This window comes from Sorex fumeus, unplaced genomic scaffold (assembly GCF_029834395.1).
Source record: "Sorex fumeus unplaced genomic scaffold, SorFum_2.1 ptg000265l, whole genome shotgun sequence".
In the NCBI taxonomy this organism is placed as follows: Eukaryota; Metazoa; Chordata; class Mammalia; order Eulipotyphla; family Soricidae; genus Sorex; species Sorex fumeus.
Window position 1 is genome coordinate 8,356,632 of NW_026606322.1, and position 23,249 is coordinate 8,379,880.

Sequence of the window (23,249 nt, forward strand, 5' to 3'; positions counted from 1 at the left end):
TCTGATTTCTTTTTTCTTTTTCCCTGTCCCTTTGTCTTTTTCTAACCTTAACTTTATTTCAAATAAAATGAAGCATGTTTCTATTTATTTCTGCAAATTTTTGAAGGAATTGTCTGAATTCTGCTTTAAATTTAAAAGATAGATTGTGATAATTACGTAAATGTTTGTAGATAGGCAAGCATAAGTATAAGTTACAGCATTATATAGTTCTTTCAAAACAAAAGCAAACAAATATAGTTATTTTTTTCTTCTTGGTTTCTTCCTGTGGTTTCTCCCATTACATATCATCTTGGCTACTCAAAAATAACACTTGACCTATGAATCTGCTGTTGACCTTTCACAAGATCAATGTATCTTTACATTAGCCTTTGTGTATCCTTTGATCTGAATGGAAACTGATGTCAAATTCACCTTTGCAAGAATAATTATTTGGTGTGGGGTGGAGGAAAGTGAGAGGAAAGGAGCTATTCAGTGCTATATTTCACACAATTAAACAACTGCTACTTTGGCACAGCACTCTGAAAAAGTACATCATTTCTCTGAAGGATTCTTTTCAAACATCATTATCTATCCCATCACACAGCATCCAAACTCTTCTTGCAGTGGGAGAACCCAGGTCTGTTTGCACCGTATAGAATTCCATCACGTTACATTATGTCTTATCTCACAACGTATTTCTGACCTCATTTATATGCATGCAAAAGTGGATTTTCCTTCCCTGGAGAGCTGGCAGGCACCCAGGGCCTGATTCCTCTTGTCTCCAAAAATTAGATACTCTCTCGCCATCCAAAAGTCACTAGAGAAATCATGCAGATCCAGTCTTAGAAATTTTGCTTTTATCTCAGTCCATTAGCATGTGTTTTTATTCCTTCCGACTGTCAACACAGAAAAATGACAACTTAAGGAAAATGTAAAGTTAATAATGATGGAAAGTCAATTTAGAAATACAGAGTTGTGCAGTTCAGTTTGCAGTAGTAAAGAAAGACATTTTTACCAAAGATTTCACTTTTATATGATCTTTATGAATTATGAGATGTATTATGTTAGAGAACTTAAAGATAATGTTCATTGCCTTCACATTGCTGCTTATTTCCTTACTTATAGTCCTACCCCTTTTAACTTCTTGAATTTTTTCCTGTCATCGGTGATCATGTTGTTATCAAGTCCAAGATGTCCTCAATTTTATTCTTCCTGCTACTTAGTAGTTCCTATACTTTAATCTTTCTTCAGTTTCTCTTAGCTTATAGTGCTCTTTTGGTCTACAATCTTGATGAACAATTCTTTTTTTCAATATTTGCTTTTCATCATCCTCCCACCAAAACTATCATTTCAACCTGCTGATTTTTTTTAAAAACTATACTTATTCTATCTTGTCCTCTATAATGAGCAGACACTGTAATTGTCAACCCTCCCAATACTGGTTACTCAAAATTCAATGGCTTAATCCACTCAATCTACAGAGCTTTATTATCTGGAGAATCAATAGAATATTAAATTCACCATAATATCAATCTGCTCAAAATTTGACTATTCATTTTCTCTTGTTCTCCCACTTGGATGGAATGTGGATTTTTACTCAAACATCATCGCTGAAACCAACTCACAAAGCAATTTTGTCTAAGTCCAATGCATCCTTCAATCTATTGAATTAGTTTAAGAACTTCTATAGTATTTCAGTGTCCGCTGCATTAAATTTGTGCTCCCGTGAATGGCTTTCAAGGTTTTATCTGTAAATTATTAAATATAATTTTTGTTCAATGACTCTCCAATAGAGTATAATATGCCTTGTAAAGAAAGTCCCTTCATCATTAATATGTTCTGCTACCACCCTCAAGCCTGTTCTACCTCTCCAGGTTCTTCTCTTTTATTATAGGTGGAACTCCTTAGCTATGGTCAATATACCTATTGACTGACTCTATGTTCATATTAGATAGTTATGTTTACTATGTATCTACTGTAAATAACCAATGGTTTATAGAGAGGCATTGCTTCCCAGTGGTTAAAAACTAAGTTTTTGGCCAAAGAGGGTGATTGCTTGGAAACGGCTGACCCAGGTTTAATTGGCAGCAGTGCGCATGGTCAAGGAGTGATCCTTGAGCACAGAGAATGGAATAAGTCATGAACACTGACAGTATTTCCCCTCCCACAAAGAAAACAATAAGGAAAATCTTAATCTTTAAAGCATGTCAGAATTCTTGGAAGTCTGTCAGAACGCGCTACCTATATAACAAATAACAATGAAAGGGGTGATTAAAGTGAATGGATTGATGTTTGAGAAACACTTATAGAGTCAATCCCTTAAAAATAAAGTTAACTCTTATAATTTAAAAATTCATCTGCCTTTACCTTTATGGATTCAATGTAGTAATTTAAATGGTTAAGGCTAAGTGAAAATGAACACAAGAAGTACATAAATGATAGAAAACATACTTAATTCTGGCTATTAATAAAGAGACCTGGATTCATACAAGCCCAGGACAGCAGGCAAATAAGAGCAGTTGTTTTGTTTCCCACTGCATTTAAGGAAGAACTAAGTGAAGAGCACATGGTTCATCCTTATTTATTAGATATGTGTTGAACCGACTACATAGAACCTCCAAATTTGGAAATTGAATATGACAATGAACTTCTCAAACTAAAGTTTCTATTAATCATAATAATGACAAAAGATTTTTCTCAAAACTAGGAGAAGGATAAATATATCCTTTAAGATAAGACATAATGCAAACACAGAATATGTATTAGAAAATACTTTTCATATGATTAAATGATTACATGTCACTCCAGTTTCATCAAGGTGTCTTCAGCAAATTAAGATAATGATACATCACACCTACAATTTTTAATCATATGAAGGCAGTATATATCTCATACACATGTAATGAGGTCTAGCTCTTAGAAAAAACTGTGCAATGAAATAAATTTACTTAGCTACCTCCACATTTTTTTTTCCTGAATCCTTGTACATATTAACTTTAACTACTGGTTTTCTATTTCACTATTAGGAATGGTTCTAGAACTGAAAAATAAAAAGTCACTCAATATATTGTCAAACACATGTTCACCTCTTTCAGTTTTTCAGCGTCTAAAACATTTTCATTTTTCTTCTTGGTGTCCCATTCTCCATCCACAAAAAGCCAATCTAAGTATCATGGTGGAAACTTGGCATACTAAGATATGACAAGCTGGCTAATTTGCTAGAGTCCCTAATAGTGCTCAGAAAGTTTAAAACTTTTATTCTAAAAGGAGATTTGGAGAAACCATATGGAAGAGGTGAATAGGGAAAGATCTATGGGAGAGGGGTGGGGCTTCTTTCAATCACATAATTCTTCACTAATCTTTATGTGTTTATGCACTTTGAAGAGCTTGGGCTTTCTTGGAGGCTTTTTGCCATTGATAAAAGATTAAAATCCCTGGTCTTTAATAGCTAACTCAATCTTCAATTCATTTCCTCTCCGTTCCATAGAGGTTATATGTGTGTACATGTGTGTGCTTGCAGGCTAGACAGTGAGAGACAGAAAGAGACCAAGTGTGTTTCAATACTATAATCATATAATTGTTGTTCCTGGTTTAGATCCTAAAGACTCATCTTGTTAACATAAACACTTTTGTTTCTCATCACTTAGAATTTCAAGGACTTTAGAAACTCTATTCTAGAAATGTGGTATATATGCATATATATTTATTTATATATGTACAGGCATATATATGTTTACATATATGCATATAAAATATTATGAATTTAATTTTTATAATATGTCACAGTCACGGTCACGGTCTTCCCGTTGTTCATCGATTTGCTCAAGCAGGCACAGTAACTTATAATATGTATATTTTTATATTACTGGTAATTATTTAATATGTTAATTAATACTAACAGTACAATTTTAAAGACAGTGCAATTAACCACTTAATGTTATATGGTCACTATCATTAAGTTATCTGCCCAGCTAAGATTAGAGTATTATGCCACTCACTTTTGTATATTTAATCTCCTCTTTGCTTTTCTTTGCAGAATTTCCCCTTAAGTATTAGTATACTTGGTGTGTATATAGTATATCACTGTCACTGTCCTCCCGTTGTTCATCAATTTGCTCGAGCGGGCCTAGTAACGTGATTTCCATATCTTGACTATTACAGAGATTCCTTGAACATAGATTTGTATAGATAACTTTGAATCAGTATTTTTACATTCTTCAGATAAATACCTAGGAATGATATTGGTGGGTTATATAATATATTTTTCTGCTGTTTTGAGAAATCTCTGTACTATTTTTATATCAGATGATCAGGTTTACATCTCCCACAATAGTATAATAAGAGTATCTTTTACCCTTCACGTCCCAACAGTATTTGTTATTTTTTTGATATAGGTCATTCTCACTGGTGTGAGGTGATATCTAATTGTCACTTTAATTTGCATGTCACTGATAATATGTGATAATGAGAATTTTTTTTATGTTCCTCTTGGTTATCTGTTTGTCTTCCTTGGAGTTTCTATTCAGTTCTTCCCATTTTTGATGGGGTTGTTTGTTCATGATTAAGTTTTATTATCATGGGTATTAACTCTTTGTCAGCTATACTACAAATATTTTCTCCTATTCAGTGGGCATTAGTTTTTGTTTTAATAATGTTTATCTCTACTCTAGACTTGATGTGATACCAACTCTTTAATTTTGCTTTTGTTTTGCTAGCTGTTGGAGTTGAATCATGAATGTACCATGGGATGCCTTGCCTATATTATTAAATGTATTTTATGGTTTTATGGTTTTAGGTCTGACATCCAAGTTTAATCCATTTTGAGTTAACCTTTGTGCATACTGTGAGGATATGATCCAATTTTATTATTTTGCATGTGGTTATCCATTTTTCTTAATATCATTTGTTGAAGAAACTTTCCTTTATTCATTTAATGCTTTGTTTCCTTTGTCATAAATTTGCTTTTCACATATATGAAGATTTATATCTGAACTTTGAATTCTACTTCATTTTTCTGTGTCTACTTACTTTCCAGTACCACAGTTTTGATTACTAGCTTTGTATGTAGGGTAGGTATAGAGTGTAATATCTCTGTTTTCTTTTTCTAAGTGCTTCTTGGGTTTTTAGAGTTTTTGTGGCTCCATATAGATTTCAATGCTGTTTCTTCTGTTGCCATGGAGAATGTCATTGGAATGGCAGGGTTTGCTTGAATGATTTTAAGTCACAAAAGGCTAAACTACGTTTTGGATCATTAAGATAGTTTCTGGTGAGGCTTAAAAAATAAACAGGATTTTTCTGTCCCTGCCTTTTTTCTGTAATCTCTGAGGATAGATTTCTTTCCTTGCTACTGCAGACAGCTCTTCCCTGCCTGGTAGAGAATATAGCTACAGGCAGCTTATTCATATCAAGAACATGACTGCTCTATCTCTGGTCAGTGAATAAAATTCTAGGGAAACCCATTGGAGACAGAATTGGGGAGAGTAATAGTAGAAAATGAAAGGCTTGGAGGAGGTGCTCAAACCTAGATTCCACTGGGTCCAAGTCATGGGGTGGTTAGAGAATCTATCAGGAGTGTGAAGCAGAACAAAAATCAGTTTATTTGAAGTTAGTCCACTGATCAGAGGGACATAGCAGAGACCTCCAAAGAGAGGAACACATCTAGAATTTTTAGTGACACTTTTTAATGGACTGCTTAAGGGGGGAAGGGAACTTCTATTTTCTATAAATTAGTCCTGGGAGGGTGTAAGCAGGAGACATGTACCCAGCTTTGGGGGGAGTAAATTGCATATAAAATATTGTAAGTCAATAGATAAAGGAGAAGGATAAAGGAAAGAAAAAGGGTAAGAAAGCCTAGCCCTGGAATGGAAATAATGCTTTCAATTCTAGGAATTTTGGCGGCAAAGGCATAGAATGTGTATCTTGCTGGGCCAAATTAGTAAAATAGAGGTACCTAAGCCAGTTCTAAAAACTGTGGGCAAATTGGAGCAAATCAGTTCACCTGGGCATAGCTGATATTTTAGCTAGTAAGATTTCATCCTGCCAGGCCTATCAAAAGAGGACTTAAGCTAAGCATCTTTTTAAAGAGCTTTTGCTATACCAGTTCAGGTAAGGAACTTGCATGCAGTTGAACTGGATTCAATTCCCAGCACCAGCAGAAATGAATTCTGAGCACAGGGTCAGGAGGACAGTAAAAACAATGTATGTATTCTGAGTACCGGCTTTTCTTCTGGAAGCCAAAAATTTTGTTTAGCACTATGTAGCATGTATCCACAAAATAAACAACTATCAAAGCTGTGACAAGGAACCTTTAATAAAGTTTCCTGGTTAACATTTCATATGTATTGTACCAGTTCATGTACCAGAGGTATCAAGGGTGTCTATAAGTCAATTTATTCTCATCTGTTGATATATTTATATTTTAGCAAAGTGATATTTTATTACTCTACAAGTGCTAAATTGTATGCAATTAGAAAAAGATCATAATCTTGGTGAAATAAAGATATGTGTTTCTTTTGAAAGCCTTTCTCCGCTAAGTGTCTTGGCTTCTAAAAACCAACTTTTCAGTTCCAATTCATTTGTGCCATAGAAAAATGAAACATTATTTTGTAACAAATATTCAGTGGCAATTCTGAATATTAAAACTATAAAATTCATATAGCTTGATCTGATTTAGGATTCTATCAGAGATTTACTAATGATTTTCAAAATGTTTAAAAAGGTAGAGCTTCCATCTCACACCACAGAGACTGGCCCACATCCAAAAGAACAAAAGCAACAGGTGTTGGCGCGGATGTGGGGAGAAAGGAACCCTCCTTCACTGCTGGTGGGAACGCCGACTTATTCAGCCCTTTTGGAAAACGGTATGGACTATTCTCAAAAAATTAGAACTTTAGCTCCCATTTGACCCAGCAATACCAATCCTGGGAATATATACCAGAGAGGCAAAAATGTACAGTCAAAATGACATCTGCACTTCTATGTTCATTGCTGCACTGTTCACAATAGCCAAAATTTGGAGAAAACCCAAGTGTCTGAGAGCAGATGACTGGTTAAAGAAACTTTGGTACATCTACACAATGGAATACTATGCAGCTGTTAGAAAAGATGAAGTCATGAAATTTACAAACAAGTGGTTCTACATGGAAAGTATCATGCCAAGTGAAATTAGCCAGAAAGAGAGGGACAGACATAGAAGAATTGCACTCATCTGGGGAATATAAAGTAACATGACAGGAGTTGAACACCCAAGAAAATTAAGTACCAGGTGGTCTGCTCCATGACTTGGAACCCGGCATCACATGTGAGGGGAAAAGGCAGCTCAGATAGAGAAGGGAACACCAAGTAAAGGATGTTTGGAGGACTCGCTCGGGCTGCAGGATGAATGGTGAAAGTAGATTATAGACCGAACACGGTGGCCACTCAATACCTCTATTGCAAACTACAACAGCCTAAAGAAAAGAGTGAGCAAAAGGGAATGCCCTGTCACAGAGGCAGGGTGGGATGGGGGAATTGAAGGTGGGAGGGATACTGGGATTGGTGGTGGTGGAGAATGGGCACTGGTGGAGGGATGGGTACTCGATCATTGTATAACTGAAACACAAGCACAAAAGTTTGTAAGTCTACAACTGTACCTCATGGTGTTTCACTAATAAAAAAATAAAATAAAATAAAATAAATAAAATTAAGCTAAATACAAAAGAATAAAAAACGGTAGAGCTTCATACTTGCCTTGCATATCCCATTTGCAAAACAATTATCTAAATAAACTCTTCTTTCCTACCTTTCAACAATCTACTCTTGGAGAATCTGATATTTTAATAGTTTATATTTTTCTTAACTAGGATTTCTTTTATGTATAAATCTGATATTAAAAGAAATGCAGTCACTCTGGGCTCAACGGGACCAGGAGTGGAAATCGTCTGCCTGCTTTCCCCAGTCTCCAGCAACCAGGGTCCATGCCTATAGGCCACCTCCTGCCAGTGCCAGATAATTTCATCATCGGCCACATTCTAGATCACATAGTTGCTTCTTCCAAAAGGGAACATAACATGAGGTCCCCATAACCATGCCACCAGAACTCCGCAACAGGCTGTTTCATATGAGGTGCCCCAGAAGGTGGCAGTTGAGAGCCCTCCCCACCTCGAGGGACCCAGCTCTGGCAGCCGAAAACCTCCACAACCCAACCACTGCCACACTCAAGGCTGCTCCCCAAGCGCTCGGGCAGAGCCTCACATATGAGTAAACATATTCCTGGACGCATCATAAATCACTCTCTACTCATTCTTCATAATTACCACACCACATCTGATGGGGTTCAGATACTAGGCAACATATTATAGAGGAAAATATATATATATGCATATGCACATATTTTCAGATATAAACCAATGCTCACATCACCCAAATTTAACACTATGTTAGTGATATCCTGTAGAATGTCTTAATGGCTCCTGGCAAAATAGAACAATCTTCACACTGTTTCCTATATGAACACTTTTTGTAAGCATGTTCAGCAGTTCTTCATGACAGACAATACGAAATATATTGTTTTGGTTGTATTTTGGGCCAGGGATTGGGGTTTGGGATGGAAACAACCTGAATTTGGTGGTGGAAAGGTGTAATGGATGTGGGATTGGTGTTTGAATATTGAATGTACTCAGACATTGTGAACTAACTTATCACGGTCCTCCCGTTGTTCATCGATTTGCTCAAGTGGGCCCAGTAACATCTCCATCGTGAGACTTCTTGTTACTGTGTTTTGGCATATCGAATACGTCACGGGGAGCTTGCCAGGCTTTGCCATGTGGGTGAGATACTCTCGGTAGCTTGCCGGGCTCTCCAAGAGGGGTGGAGGAATCGAACTCGGGTCGACCATGTTGGCTGCATGCAAGGCAAATGCCCTACCGCTGTGCTATTGCTCCAGCCCACAAACTAACTTATAAAATCAAAAAAATTTAAAAAATATTAATGTGGAGTTCATGCCCGATTCAATCAGCTTAATCAATGGCTGAATAAATAGCAGTGTTCCTATATCATAAAAAAAGAAAAGAAAAGAAATATAGTCACATTTAAAGTATTTCAGAAGATTCAATACATGTCAATGAAAGTAAGTTATTAATACTAATATAAATAAAAGATAAGTATTGTTTGAGCTTTGTAATGAATACAAATGTCATTTTAATGAATTTAAACTATGACTTTAATTTTTAATGAATATATTTTCTTACAAAAATGAGGTCCATATAACTAGCAACATCTTGTCATTTACTATGTTATATTTAGAAATATGTCCCAAACATCTTCTTAATAATGACACAAAAATCTACTTCTTTTCTACAGTCACATAATTTACATGCTATAATCATCACTTTTTATTTAAATCTTTTCATATTAAGAGTGCCATTTATGTTGATTTTTATTTTTTTGTTACCATCCAAACTATGTAGTAAAATGTAATGGAACAATTTCTTTAATAATTAATAGTAGTGCACCTGAAGGATAAATTTCTACAAAATGATTGGCTGAACCCAAACATAATACACATAACTTTAGAATTGGGTCAAAAGAGACTCTACTTATTTTAATGTCTCTATTAATATAAACAAAACCCACCTTCCCCTTACCTTCACCAATATTTTACAGCTATGCAAAAACCCTTTTCAGTCTGATTTAAAAAACATCTAATACTTTCAATTTACAGGTTTTGATAACTTTGATTTCAAGTATCTTTTCAACTGTCTGACTCCATATATTATCTTTTATGTAATTTTAGTCTTTTTAAATTAAACCAATCACTTTGGGGAAAACATTTATAAATTTTAGGTATATCTTTATAACAGCCCTATATAAGAAAATATTTTCTCACTTTTGTTTTTCCTTTGATTTTTTTAGGCAAATGTTTTTATTTAAGATTCCATTTGTTTCCTGTTGCCCAGTTGTTCATTTTTCTCACTTTGTTCTCATGTTAATAAAGGTCTCTCCCATCTTCATATCTCAAAACTACTTGCCAAACTCACAATAAACTAGTAGTAGGCATCCTTCTTTCTCTTTGCACCACTTTATTTCTGCTTTGAAGCTGCACTTTAAAAATATGTGTCCTTATTATCAATTACCACTTAATCATCATTTAGTCTAGCTAAGTACATTTATTTACTTTCATCTTTATGAAAACCAATCCTCCATTCTCATAAATTCCTTATCTGAATTTTACCCAATTTACCTAATTGGCTTCTCTCCATCCATCTAAGGCATGGAATCAGGGAATCAACATGTTTTTTCAAGTGCAGGTTCATTAGTTGTGTGCAGAGGTTGAGTTCTGCCCTTTTCACTTAATGCTCTCTTTTCCAACTAAATTAATAGGACCAATTTTCCCACGCCATTACACAGAACTTTCAGTTTGTACTCATTTTATACTGTCCCCATCTCTTTTTTTTCTTTCTTGAGTTTGTTACTCGGCTGGAGCGATAGCACAGCAGGTAGGGCGTTCGCCTTACAAGCGGCCAACATGGCCGACCTGAGTTCGATTCCTCCGCCCCTCTCGGAGAGCCCGGCAAGCTACCGAGAGTATTTGATATACCAGACACAGTAACAACAAAGTCTCCAATGGAGACGTTACTGGTCGAGAGTATTCGATATGCCAGACACAGTAACAACAAAGTCTCCAATGGAGACGTTACTGGGCCCGCTCGAGCAAATCGACGATCAACGGGAGGGCCTTTACCTATTAGTAGTATCTCGTGACCTCGTATAGTCAATTCTTAAGGTAATTGTAGCAAAGAATCACAGTCTAGATGTCACTGTCACTGTCCTCCCGTTGTTCATCGACTTGCTCGAGCGGGCAAGTCTCCATCATGAGACTTGTTGTTACTGTGTTTGGCATATTGAATACAATGGGTAGCTTGCCAGGCTTTGCCATGCAGGCGGAATACTCTCGGAAACTTGCCAGTCTTTCCGAGAGGGACGGAGGAATCGAACTTGGGTCAGTCATGTTGGCCGCTTGCAAGGCAAACGCCCTACCCGCTGTGCTGCCACTCCAGCCCAACAGTCTAGATGACTTAGGCAAAAATATATATCTAAATATATTTTCATTCAGTTCTGGGAGCTAAAATCCCAAATAAATGAATCTTCTATCACTCTATCCCAGTATGACTTTGTATTACTTCTTACATTTGCAGCGATCTGAAATAAATCTATATTTTGAGATATTAAAAGTTTGGACTTCAACATATGAATCTGAGTAAGGGAACAATTAACACATCTAGGCTTAGAATCACTAAAGTATGGTTTTCCCCTGTCTTACCAAATTTGCACCTCATCAACAATATTTGATTATCCCCCAAACTCTGTACAACATCTTTATCTTAGTGTTTAATAATTAAGATTACCATTACCTATTCATAAACTAACAAAACATGTCTGTATTTTCTTAACTTAAGTCAAATTCTAAATATATATTAATCCTTTTAATTAGCAGCTGATAAATTTTCAGTGATTTCTCATTATCTATAAAATCAAATACAAGTAGTATTATTCTAGGTAGGAATTCTTAACCTTTGCTTAAAAAAATCAAATACTGATACAAAGATTTTATGTAACTTGGGGAAATATTTTATGTTCTTAAAGAACATAATTGATCTGAGAAAATTAAAATTAAAAAATAAAATGCCAATTCAAGGATTTGTTCTTAAGTGGAATTAATGGTGTGGCTACAGGTACTTGGTATAATCTTTTTGGGGAATCCTTGATTTCCATGGATAATAGGTCACAGAAATGTCCAGGTGGCAGGCAAAAGAGATATTTAATTCGAAATTCTCAGTCTTCAAACCCGTATTGTTAAAGTTTTCCTGATACTGTTTTTCCCCTGTCATAGGGAATGAACCCAGAGCTTCATAGATTTGAGGAATATACTCCACCTGCTACAGACTACAAACACAACGTCCCCATTTACTTCTAACAGAATTTCTGATCAGTTACAACAGACAGTCATGCAAGACACAGGAAGTAAGAAATATGGGGTATAGCTGACCCGAGATGCTATTGCATTAGACGTTTGTGTTGCTGGTTGCGGGCGCAGTGACTAAATGGGTGGGCCTCGCCATAATGTACAGAGACATCAGGAAAGAAATAAAAGGTCTGTACTGAAATCAGTATCATACATCTCTCCTAAAACTCATGTTTATAGTTTCTGCAAGGAGACAACAGATAAAGCAGCCAGAGGAAAGTTCTTTGCAACACAGGGGGGAAAAATGGTTAAATTCCTGGAACAAACATTTTTTCCATTATTGTTAACAACGTACATTCAGAGTTTAAGGTATTGATAGTGGTAGAAAAAACAGGATGCATGAGACATGAAAGAGATGTATGGGTAATGAGATAAGAAAAGATCTTATGTTCTGTTTGGGGAACAGTTAGAAGTTAGAAGCACTACAGGGCAGTTTAGATGGAAACGTTATCTAAATTGTAAGAAATTACCAATTCAAGAGATCAGATATGTACTGTAGTCAAAAATTAATAGTTCATAGTAAAGATCTATTGAGAAAAATTTAGAACAATAGTTTTAACTATCAGTGGAAATTAGGATAAAAAAAAACCATAAAGGAAAGAAACCAAATAATTTATCTTATGTGTTTAGAGTTTGAAAAGATGAAATATCAGGGAATGAATCATAACAAAGATGAAAATAGCCAGGGGTCAAAAGCAACGTGGTGACAGAAATCAAGAAAAAAAATATTTGAAGAGGAGAGAAAAATAATCGCAAATGATACAGAGTTGTGGAGGTTACAAAGTAACTAAGTATGAATAACTGAGGCAACTATTTTGACATATTTAGAGTTAAATGCAGCTGTAAGAAAGTGCATTTACACCATTTACACAGTGCTAACGTTTTAAAAAAAAAATATATATAGCACAAAATACAACAAAGACATTGACTGATATAGTTAAGACAAAGATCATTTTTAGTCTTTTTAATTGTTGAATAATATTACACATTATGCAATTAGCAGCTTAACCATTACATCCTATGGGTTTTTCTGATTTAGTTACTGTAAATAAAACCATAACCATATTTCTCAAAATAATGCAGGACATTAGCATACAGCTTTTTTTCAATTTTTATTAAAACATCGATTAAAATTATATAGCAATCCATCATCATAAATTAATTTTTATGAATTTTTTTATTATTCCAATTTCCATTCCTCTAATATTTGTTTTATCAAGTAATATAAAAAAATTTATATGCCTGCCAAAGCAAGGGAGTGGAAAGAAATGATAAAGAGAGTCCGGCAAGCTACTGAGAGAGTATCTCAATATGCCAAACACGGTAACAACAAGTCTCACAATGGAGACATTACTGGGCCCACTCAAGCAAATTGATGAACAAAGGCAGAACAGTGCTACAGTGCTATTAAAAGTAAAAGTAAAGGCCCTCCCGTTGATCATCGATTTGCTCGAGCGGGCCCAGTAACGTCTCCATTGGAGACTTTGTTGTTACTGTGTTTGGCATATCGAATACGTCACGGGGAGCTTGCCAGGCCCTGCCATGCAGGCGAGATACTCTCGGTAGCTTGCCGGGCTCTCCGAGAGGGGCGGAGGAATCGAACTCGGGTCGGCCATGTTGGCTGCGTGCAAGGCAAACGCCCTACCACTGTGCTATCGCTCCAGCCCAGGTGAGTTGTTTCAGGCATACAATGTTCCAACAGTAATCCTAACACTATTGTCTCTTTCTCTCCACCTATTTTTCCAAGGTTTCTTTCCAGCCCCTTGCTTTGGCAGGCATATTAAAAAAATTTTTTTATATTACTTGCTCAACCTCATAGTGAAAAGTAAAAAAAAGTAAAGGCCCTCCCGTTGATCGTCGATTTGCTCGAGCGGGCCCAGTAACGTCTCCATTGGAGACTTTGTTGTTACTGTCTGGCATATCGAATACTCTGGGTAGCTTGCCGGGCTCTCCGAGAGGGGCGGAGGAATCGAACTCGGGTCGGCCATGTTGGCCGCTTGTAAGGCGAACGCCCTACCCGCTGTGCTATCGCTCCAGCCCTGTGTGTAAGATATAGAATCTCAAAATCCCCATACTTAAGAACAATCATGAGGAAGTAATTTGAAAACAGATGAGGAAAAAAATTTCTCCCCATAAAATAAATTATTCTAGATTAACTATATAGGGATTAGTGAGTCATTGATAACTCCTTTTGCTTTGGTAAAATAAATACTTAACACCTCATCAAAAAGAAAGATCTTCGGTTGTATATACTCTTATACTCTATACAGACATTGCAGTGTCTTTTTTTTCTGTTTCTGTCTTTTTTGGAAGAGGGGAAGGAAGAAATATTTTTGAGAGAACAAAATGAAGATATGCAGAATTATTAGCAGTAGGTGAAAATAATAAAAGGGAGAGGAATCCTGGAAGCTAGTAAGAAAAATTAGGAAAAGGGAGGGAGGGAGGGAGGAAGGAATGAATGAAGGAAGGAAGGAAGGAAGGAAGGAAGGAAGGAGAGAGAATGAGAAAAAAGAGAAAGGAAGAAAAAAGAAAGAAAAGAAATGAAGAAAGAAAAAGAAAAGAAAAAAGGGAAGAAAGAAAAGAAAGAAAGAAAGAAAGAAAGAAAGAAAGAAAGAAAGAAAGAAAGAAAGAAAGAAAGAAAGAAAGAAAAAGTGTTGAGAGAGACAGTAAAGATTCGTGTCCATATTTTGCATGTAACTCACCCTAGTTCTAACTATGGCAACAGATGTGCCCCTGAACATCTCTGGGTAAAATCCAGAAAACCCCAAACACCATCTGGTGTTATCCTGGAGCTTCCTGAGTACCTTGAGGTTGGCCCAAGTGATCCCTGACACTGTAGGTCCTTGGCAGCATCACATTCTCAGGCCCACACACTGGTAACAGGAGTGGCCCCTGAATCTCCCGAGCACTGCATGGGAGAGCCTACCAAATAAGGATTTGATTTAATATGATTGTCTTGAAACAGAGAAACATTTAGTGCTTTAAACACCAATAAACCTTGACTTTTCAACTCTACCACTACCCTCAGGAATATACTGTATTTCCACTTATGTTCCTCAACATAGAAGAGTATCTAGAAAGTGGTATGCTTTTTATGAATATTTGTGAAAATAACAAAATAAATAACTAAACAAAAAATTAGTAAAGACAAAAAAGTAAACTTAAAATGAGCTAAATCAAATATTTTAATAAAATCTAGTATTTTTCAATTATACTAAAGGATATAATAGCTAAATTAAAATAACTAAAGGGCATGCTGATGTGTATTACACAAGTATTTAAAAGAATATTTTAAAAAAGAATGAATGTGCCTGAGAGATGGCACAGGGGGTGCGGTATTTGCCTTGCATGCAACTGGCCCTGGTTGAATGCCCAGCACTGCATATGGTTCCCTGTGCATTGCTAGGAGTGAACCCTGAGCACAGAACCAGGAATAGTCACTGAGAATTGCTGGGTATCACCTTCAAAATAAAAAATAATAGTAATAATAATAAGAGACTGATAAATGTCTAAATAAAAATAAAACAAAATCATGTTGGGCTGGAGTGATAGCACAGCAGTAGGGCGTTTGCCTTGCACACAGCCAACATGGCCGACCCGAATTCGATTCCTCCGCCCCTCTCGGAGAGCCCGGCAAGCTACCGAGAGTATCTCGCCCTCATGGCAGAGTCTGGCAAGCTCCCCGTGACGTATTCAATATGCCAGACACAGTAACAACAAAGTCTCCAATGGAGACCTTACTGGGCCCGCTCGAGCAAATCGACGAACAACGGGAGGGCCTTTACCTTTACCTTTATGTTCACGATCATCCTGTTGTTCGTCGATTTCCTCAAGCAGGCACCAGTAACGTCTCCTTCTTCCTAGCCCTGAGATTTTAAAAGAGCCATTTCAATGCTCTTTCAGGATTAGGAGAATGAGACCCATCATTGTTACTGGTATTTGGCATACTGAGTACGACACAGGAAGTTTGCCAGACTCTGCCGTGTGGGCAGGATACTTCTGGTAGCTTGCCAGGTTCTCCAAAGGAAAAATAAGATAAGATGTCACGTGGCCGCAAATGCAGACATGCGCTTCCAGGAGCTGGGTTTTATAGTCTCTGCGTCTTGGCCATTGATGGGACCAACCTGGCGCTGGTGGCAGCTGGTGGGTGTGACGCCTACCTACTGGAAGATGGGGGGTCTGGTTGGAGAAGGCCCAGTCCTGATCCTAGTGGGCTTGGAGACCTCTGCCCTGGGACCCGCATGCCTGGGTTCCTCTGCCAGTTCTTTCATGCATGAGGCCCGTCCGGATGTGTGGAGAGTGGTCCCAGCATGGCTGTGGCTGGCTCCAGAGGTCCTCAGCTGCTGGGGCTCTGCTCAGGGCGGGGGGGGGGGGCAGAGAAACTCAATCCTCCCCCCTCCAAGGGGCCCTGGTGAGGACAGCCAGGCACGGGGGCAGGAGACTCTGCACTGTTCTCCTCCAGGAGCTGGGTTTTATAGTCTCTGCATCTTGGCCGTTGATGGGACCAACCTATATAAAAAATAAAACCCTGGTATCTGTTGCATTAGTATTTCTTTAAAGCTATTACTTTCTGTCATATTACATTTTTTTATGTATCTACTCTGTAAGATCTATAAAAAATGGGAATTTTGTCTTGAGCACTAACATATCATAGGTGAACTATAAATATTTGTCAAATCAAAGGATGTTTGAGAAAGATTCAAACATTCATATGAAATGCCATGTAACTGTATTAAAAATAATTTAAAAAATCAGCATGTTACTAGGTGAGTATTGGGAACAGCTATGACTTGGGTGATATTTTTGTGTTTAATGTACATGTCTCTGCATTTCTTGAAGTACTGAAACTGGATGTAACTAAATATTAGTTTATAAATTTAAAAATTATTTTCTTAAAAATCATTGTTGTAGAAGTTATTGTTTTCTAATTCAAATAACAGGTTTATAAATAATAAAGAATTGTGGTTGATCAGCATTACCTTTGTGTGTTTTGTTTATTTCTAATAAAAAATTTAAGAAAATTTGTTCAGCTCTTCCTAAACTTGGTTTAGTTCATCAGTATATTCATTCAACAAATACTTATTAACACAAAACATTATGCTGGAGTCTCTGCGGTACAGAGAATTGATTATAAATCATCTATGTTAAGACCTTGGAAGTTATCACTTCCATCTGTGCAACCTGAAAACGACTGACAAAAATAAAAATTAATTACCTTTCTTGGGAAGCCCATCAAAGACACAGGACAAACTGTCACCCTGAAATTTGAGAAACAGGCAAATACAGATTAACAGCTAAATCACCTCATCTGAAGTAGGAGCCACTGAAGCGTAACTGTTTACAATGTTTACATGGTGATGATAGATCATTGGAAGCTGAGTGTAATCTAGCACTGATGAGAAACTCCTGGAAGCTAGTAGAGAGACCATACTTTAAATTGATCGGCATATCCAAGATTCCTGCCAGATTGTCCAGCTGAAAAGACAAAGGGGGAAAATATCACTTAATTTTTCTTGTATGGGGGGTAAAAGTGATTGTTTGGAAATATATTCAGAGCATTCTCCATAACAGACACATACTACACACTGGAAAGGGAAATATTTCACCAATCCAAATCAGCTGAAATGGACATTTCTGTGAGTCCTTCTACCTTACTGTATGTCTAATGTAAAGGTTTGAGTGTGAGAAGTGAAGAGATGTATATAAGACTCAGACCACCTATACCAATGCACTAAAAGATGATAATAAGGCTAAAGAATAATTTACCTCCACTGCTTCATATCACCATATGTATAAAGTTGCAGTATAATAGTGCATTATAGATGAAAGAGCTCCAAGGCTTGCATTGTATACAGTAGAGAAGAAACTGTCCTAAATACACCAAACATAGACATTGTTAGCATGAATTAAATAAAAAACAATCTCCGACTACAAGAAATCCACCTTAAATATAGACACAAATCACAAATAGGTTTAAAGCAAAGCAAAAAAAAAGAGACAGCAATTATATCAAATTTAGATAAATCAGGCTACATAAAAAGAGAAATTATCAGATATAATGAAAAGGAAATACAATTGCAGTAGGCTGTATGGAGATTTTGCTTAAAAATGAAAATGGAAGTGCCACTTGATCCAGTAGTACCATTCCTAGACATTAATGCAAAGAATAGCACTGTCACTGTAGCACAGTCCTCCCGTTGTTCATCAATTTGCTCGAGCGGGCCCAGTAACGTCTCCATTGTGAGACTTCTTGTTACTGTGTTTGGCATATCGAGTACATCACGGGTAGCTCGCCAGGCTTTGCAGTGAGGGCGAGATACTCTCTGTAGCTTGCCGGGCTCTCCGAGAGGGGCGGAAGAATCGAACCCAGGTCAGCCAGGCTGGCCGCGTGCAAGGAAAACCCCTATTGGTGTGCTATTGCTACACACACACACACACACACACACACACACACACATACACACCTTAATTTCTGCAGCACATTCCTGGGATCCTCTGGGATCCGGCTTCCTCACTCCCATGCCAACACCTGTTTCTATCCCCCTCCCTCCTGCGGGCACCCCAGGGGTGGAGTGGGGTGCAAGGCCCCACGCGGGGATACTACTGCTTCAGCAAGGCCGTCTGGGGAGCCGGCGGTTATGCATTCTAGACGTCTTCTGTCCCCTTCTCACTTCCCATTTTCTCTGCAGCCGAACTTGAACTCATTGCCTGCTCTCCAAAGACACCGCGCGCGGCCTCGACCCAGTTTCCAGTTCTGTTCACGGGGCCACGCAGCCGGGGCTGTCCCCCTCCTTCCAGCCCCCCTGCCTGCCTGTGAGCTGTCACCCGCTCACCTGCCCCAACACCCCTCACCTCCGCGGCCCAAACCTCCAGCCTCCGCCTAAATTCCTCCTCCAAGTCTTCCCCGACAACCCCGGAAGCCCTCCAAATCCAAAGAATAGGAAAACACTAAATTGAAAAGATATTTGTACCCATATGTTTATAGCAGCATTATTCACAAAAGTATAAAAGTATAAATGCCCATCAAAAAGATGAACATATGGGATGTATACGCAACAGAATACTACCAATATGGTTATATAAAGTAAGATACGGAGGTGAAATATATTTACCAAATTTTCAGATGATTTCACTTGTACGTAGAATATAAAGCAAACAAACTAGCAGGCACAAACTAAACAAGGTAAAAAATCAACAAGCATGCGAACTCAGTAAACAAATACTTGAACTCAATAAACAATCTTCTGAAGTCAGTAAACAAATATTTTCTGAACTCAGTTTTAGTGCTTCTTAATTTTGTTTGGAATTCTTATTTCTTGATTGCAGAAGACCTTTTTATGGCATAAATAAAGTCTTAGAACATTTGTAAATTAAATAATGCTTTTCACTACTAAAAAACACATAAGTCAGAGAACAAACCTCAGAAAAATTGTAATAGAGTTTATCAGTATGTGTTACATAAAGCAGTTTATAAAAGGAAATTTTAACATTAAATCCAGGTGTTTAAAAAGAAAATGAATAGTTATGAATAATTTTAAGTTTCTATTTTAGTAACGTCTCCATTGGAGACTTTGTTGTTACTGTGTCTGGCATATCGAATACTCTCTGTAGCTTGCCGGGCTCTCCGAGAGGGGCGGAGGAATCGAACTCGGGTCGGCCATGTTGGCTGCGTGCAAGGCAGACGCCCTACCCGCTGTGCTATCGCTCCAGCTTAGAAAACAAAAAAGATAATTTTAAACCAAAGCCAAACAGAAGAGAAATAATAAAAATTGAAACGAACCATATAAAGTTTCTACTTTTAATAAAATTGAAAACAGGAAAATAGTAATCAAATTTATAAAATAAAAGCTCATTCTTTGAAAATACCTTTTAAATTGAATAAACCCCTAGCCAAGCTAAACAGGAAAAAATAATAGAACACAGATTATCAATATCTTAAAATTACTCTAAAATGACTCCTCTAGGCATTCTTTGCTTCAGTATAGAACCAGGAGTAAGCACTGAGCACTGCCAGGTTTGGCCGAAATCAAAATCAAAACAAAACAAATTAAAAAATTCCCAGGGATAGTTAAATGATAATAAAGAAGTACTGTTTAAAAAAATAAAATAAATCACTATCAACAAACACCCGAAATAAAACAAAATCTCTGTACACATTTAATAACTTACATCACCCAAATCGATTCCTCAATCCCGTTTACAATTTTGCCCCAGAAAATCAAGTACCTAGGAATCACCTTAATCTAAGGAAGTAAAGGACCTGTACAAAGAAAACTACAAAATGCTACTTCAGGAAATAAAAAAGGATACGAGGAAATGGAAAAATATCCCCTGTTCATGGATCGGGAGAATTAACATTGTCATAATGCCAATACTTCCTAAAGCACTGTATAAATTCAACACAATCACTATCAGGATACCCATGACATTCTTCAAAGAAATGGAACAAACACTCTTGAAATTTATATGGAACAATAAGCCCCCACGAATAGCTAAAGCAATTCTTGGGAAAAAGAAAATGGGAGGAATCAATCTCCCTAACTTCAAACTGTACTACAAAGCAGTAATAATTAAAACAGCATGGTACTGGAACAAAGGCAGAGCTGTAGACCAATGGAATAGGGTTGAATATACTTACATCTCCCCCCCAAGCATACAAGCATCTAACCTTTGATAAGGGGACAAGAAAAGTGAAGTGGAGCAGGGAAAGCCTCTTTAACAAATTGTGCTGGCATCACTGGATGGCTACATACAAAAAAGTTGACTCAGATCTCTGCCTAACTCCATGTACAAAAGTAAGATCAAAGTGGATTAAATACCTCAACATCAGACCAGAATCCATAAGGTACATTGAGGAAAAAGTTGGCAAAACCCTCCATGACATAGAAGCTAATGGTGTCTTCAAAAATGTCACACCGCTAGCCAAGCAAGTGAAAACAGAGATAGATAGATGGGACTATCTTAAACTAAGAAGCTTCTGCACCTCCAAAGAAACAGTGACCAAAATACAAAGACAGTCTACAGAATGGGAAAGGATATTTGCCAAATACACATCCAATAAGGGGTTAATATCAAGGATATACAAAGTACTAGTTGAACTCCACAAAAAGAAAACATTCAACCCCATCAAAAAATGGGGAGATGAAATGAATAGAAACTTTCACAAAGAAGAAAACCGAATGGCTAAAAGGCATATGAGAAAATACTCCACATCATTAATCATCAGGGAGATGCAGATCAAAACCACAATGAGATATAATTTCATACCACAGAGACTGGCCCATATATCCAGAAGAACAAAAGCAACCGGTGCTGGCGTGAACGTGGCTAGAAAGGGACACTCCTTAATTGTTGGTGGGAATGTCGACTGGTTCAGCCCTTTTGGAAAACAGTATGGACGATTCTCAAAAAATTAGAAATTGAGCTCCCATTTAATCCAGCAATACCACTCCTGGGAATATATCCCAGAGAGGCAAAAAAGTATAGTCGAAGTGACATCTGCAATTGTTTGTGCATTGCAGCACTCTTTACAATAGCTAGAATCTGGAAAAAACCTGAGTGCCCGAGAACAGATGACTGGTTAAAGAAACTTTGGTACATTTACACAATGGAGTACTATTTAGCTGTTAGAAAAGAGGAAGTCATGAAATTTACATACAAGTGGTACTATGTGGAAAGTATCATGTTAAGCGAAATGACTCAGAAAGAAAGGGATAGACATAGAAAGATTGCATTCATCTGGGGAACGTAAAGTAACAAAATAGGAGACTAACACCCAAGGATGGCCGAGATTAGTACCAGGAATTTTACTCCATGGCTTGGAGGCCAACCACACATTCTAGGGTAAAAGGGAGCTCAGATAGAGAAGGGAACACCAAATAAAGGTGTTGGGAGGAGTCTCCCAGGATGGGAGAAGCATGCTGAAAGTAGACTATAGACCAAACATGATTGTCACCCATTGCCTCTTTTGCAAACCACAATACCCAATAAGAGAGAGAGAACAAAAGGGAATGCCCTGCCACAGAGGCAGGGTGGGAAAGGGGGGATGGGATGGTCGGATACTGGGATCCGTGTTGTTGGGAAATGGGCACTGGTGGAGGGATGGGCATTTGATCATTGTATAATTGAAACCCAAGCCCAAAAATGTGTAAGTCTGTGACTGTACCTCATGATGTCTCACTATTAAAAATTTTTAAAAAACTAAATAAATATTTAAAGTTGACAAAAAAAACCCTAGAAATTATGAAAATTCAAGAAATGAGATATTATCCAAGTCAGCCTATGTTAATAATGATATTAAATCAATCATTTATAATACTTTAGAAGAGAAAACACCAGGCCAAGATGCTTCATTGAGGAATTCAGCCAAATGCTTAAAGAAAGAAATATTACAAAGTTTCTATAATCCCTAGGAATTAGAAGCAAAGAAAACCACTTCTTTCTTCCAGAAGACCAGCATTAAAAATAGTACCCCAATATCTAAATAACAAAAGATGTATTAAGAATAGGGCACACACTTGACAATCCAAAATCACCGCCATTCCCCTGGCCTAATTCCACCGTTTCCGGATAGACCTCACCTAAATATATCACTATCACTATTACCCCGTTGTTCATCGATCTTCTCGAGTGGGCACCAGTAACATCTCCATTCGTCCCTGTCATGTGCTATTGGGGCCTCTTTCAGGGTTAGGGGAATAACGAACATCATTGTTACAGTATATGGCATATCGAGTACGCCATGGTTAGCATGCCAGGCTCTGCCTTGCAGATGGGATACTCTCGGTAGCTTGCTAGGCTCTCTGAGAGGGATGAAGACTTTTGAGGCAGCCTCTAATCCCCTTTACAGGTGTTCCCAGACAGGCATATAGGTGGGCAGGATACTCTCAGTAGCCTGCCAGGTTTTCTGAGAGTGAGAACTAGAGAATAAGAGGTCCAGGAGTTTGGTTTTCTAGTCTCTGAATCCTGGTCATTGATTGGGCAGTTGGTGAGTGTAACTGTCTAGCTACTGGAAGATGGGGAATCTGGGTGGAGGAGGCCCAGTCCCGAACCAAGAAGGCTTGGAGATCTCAGCCTCGGGTCCCGCACACCTGGGTTTTCCTCTGCTGGTTCCTTCATGCCTGAGGTTCATCCAAGTGTGTGGAGAGTGGTCTCAGCATGGTTGTGGCTGGGTCCCGGAGATCTTCAGCTGCTGGGGCTCTGATCAGGGCAGACAGGGAAATTCAACCCACCCTCCTCCAAGGGGCCCTGGTGAGGACAGCCAGGCATG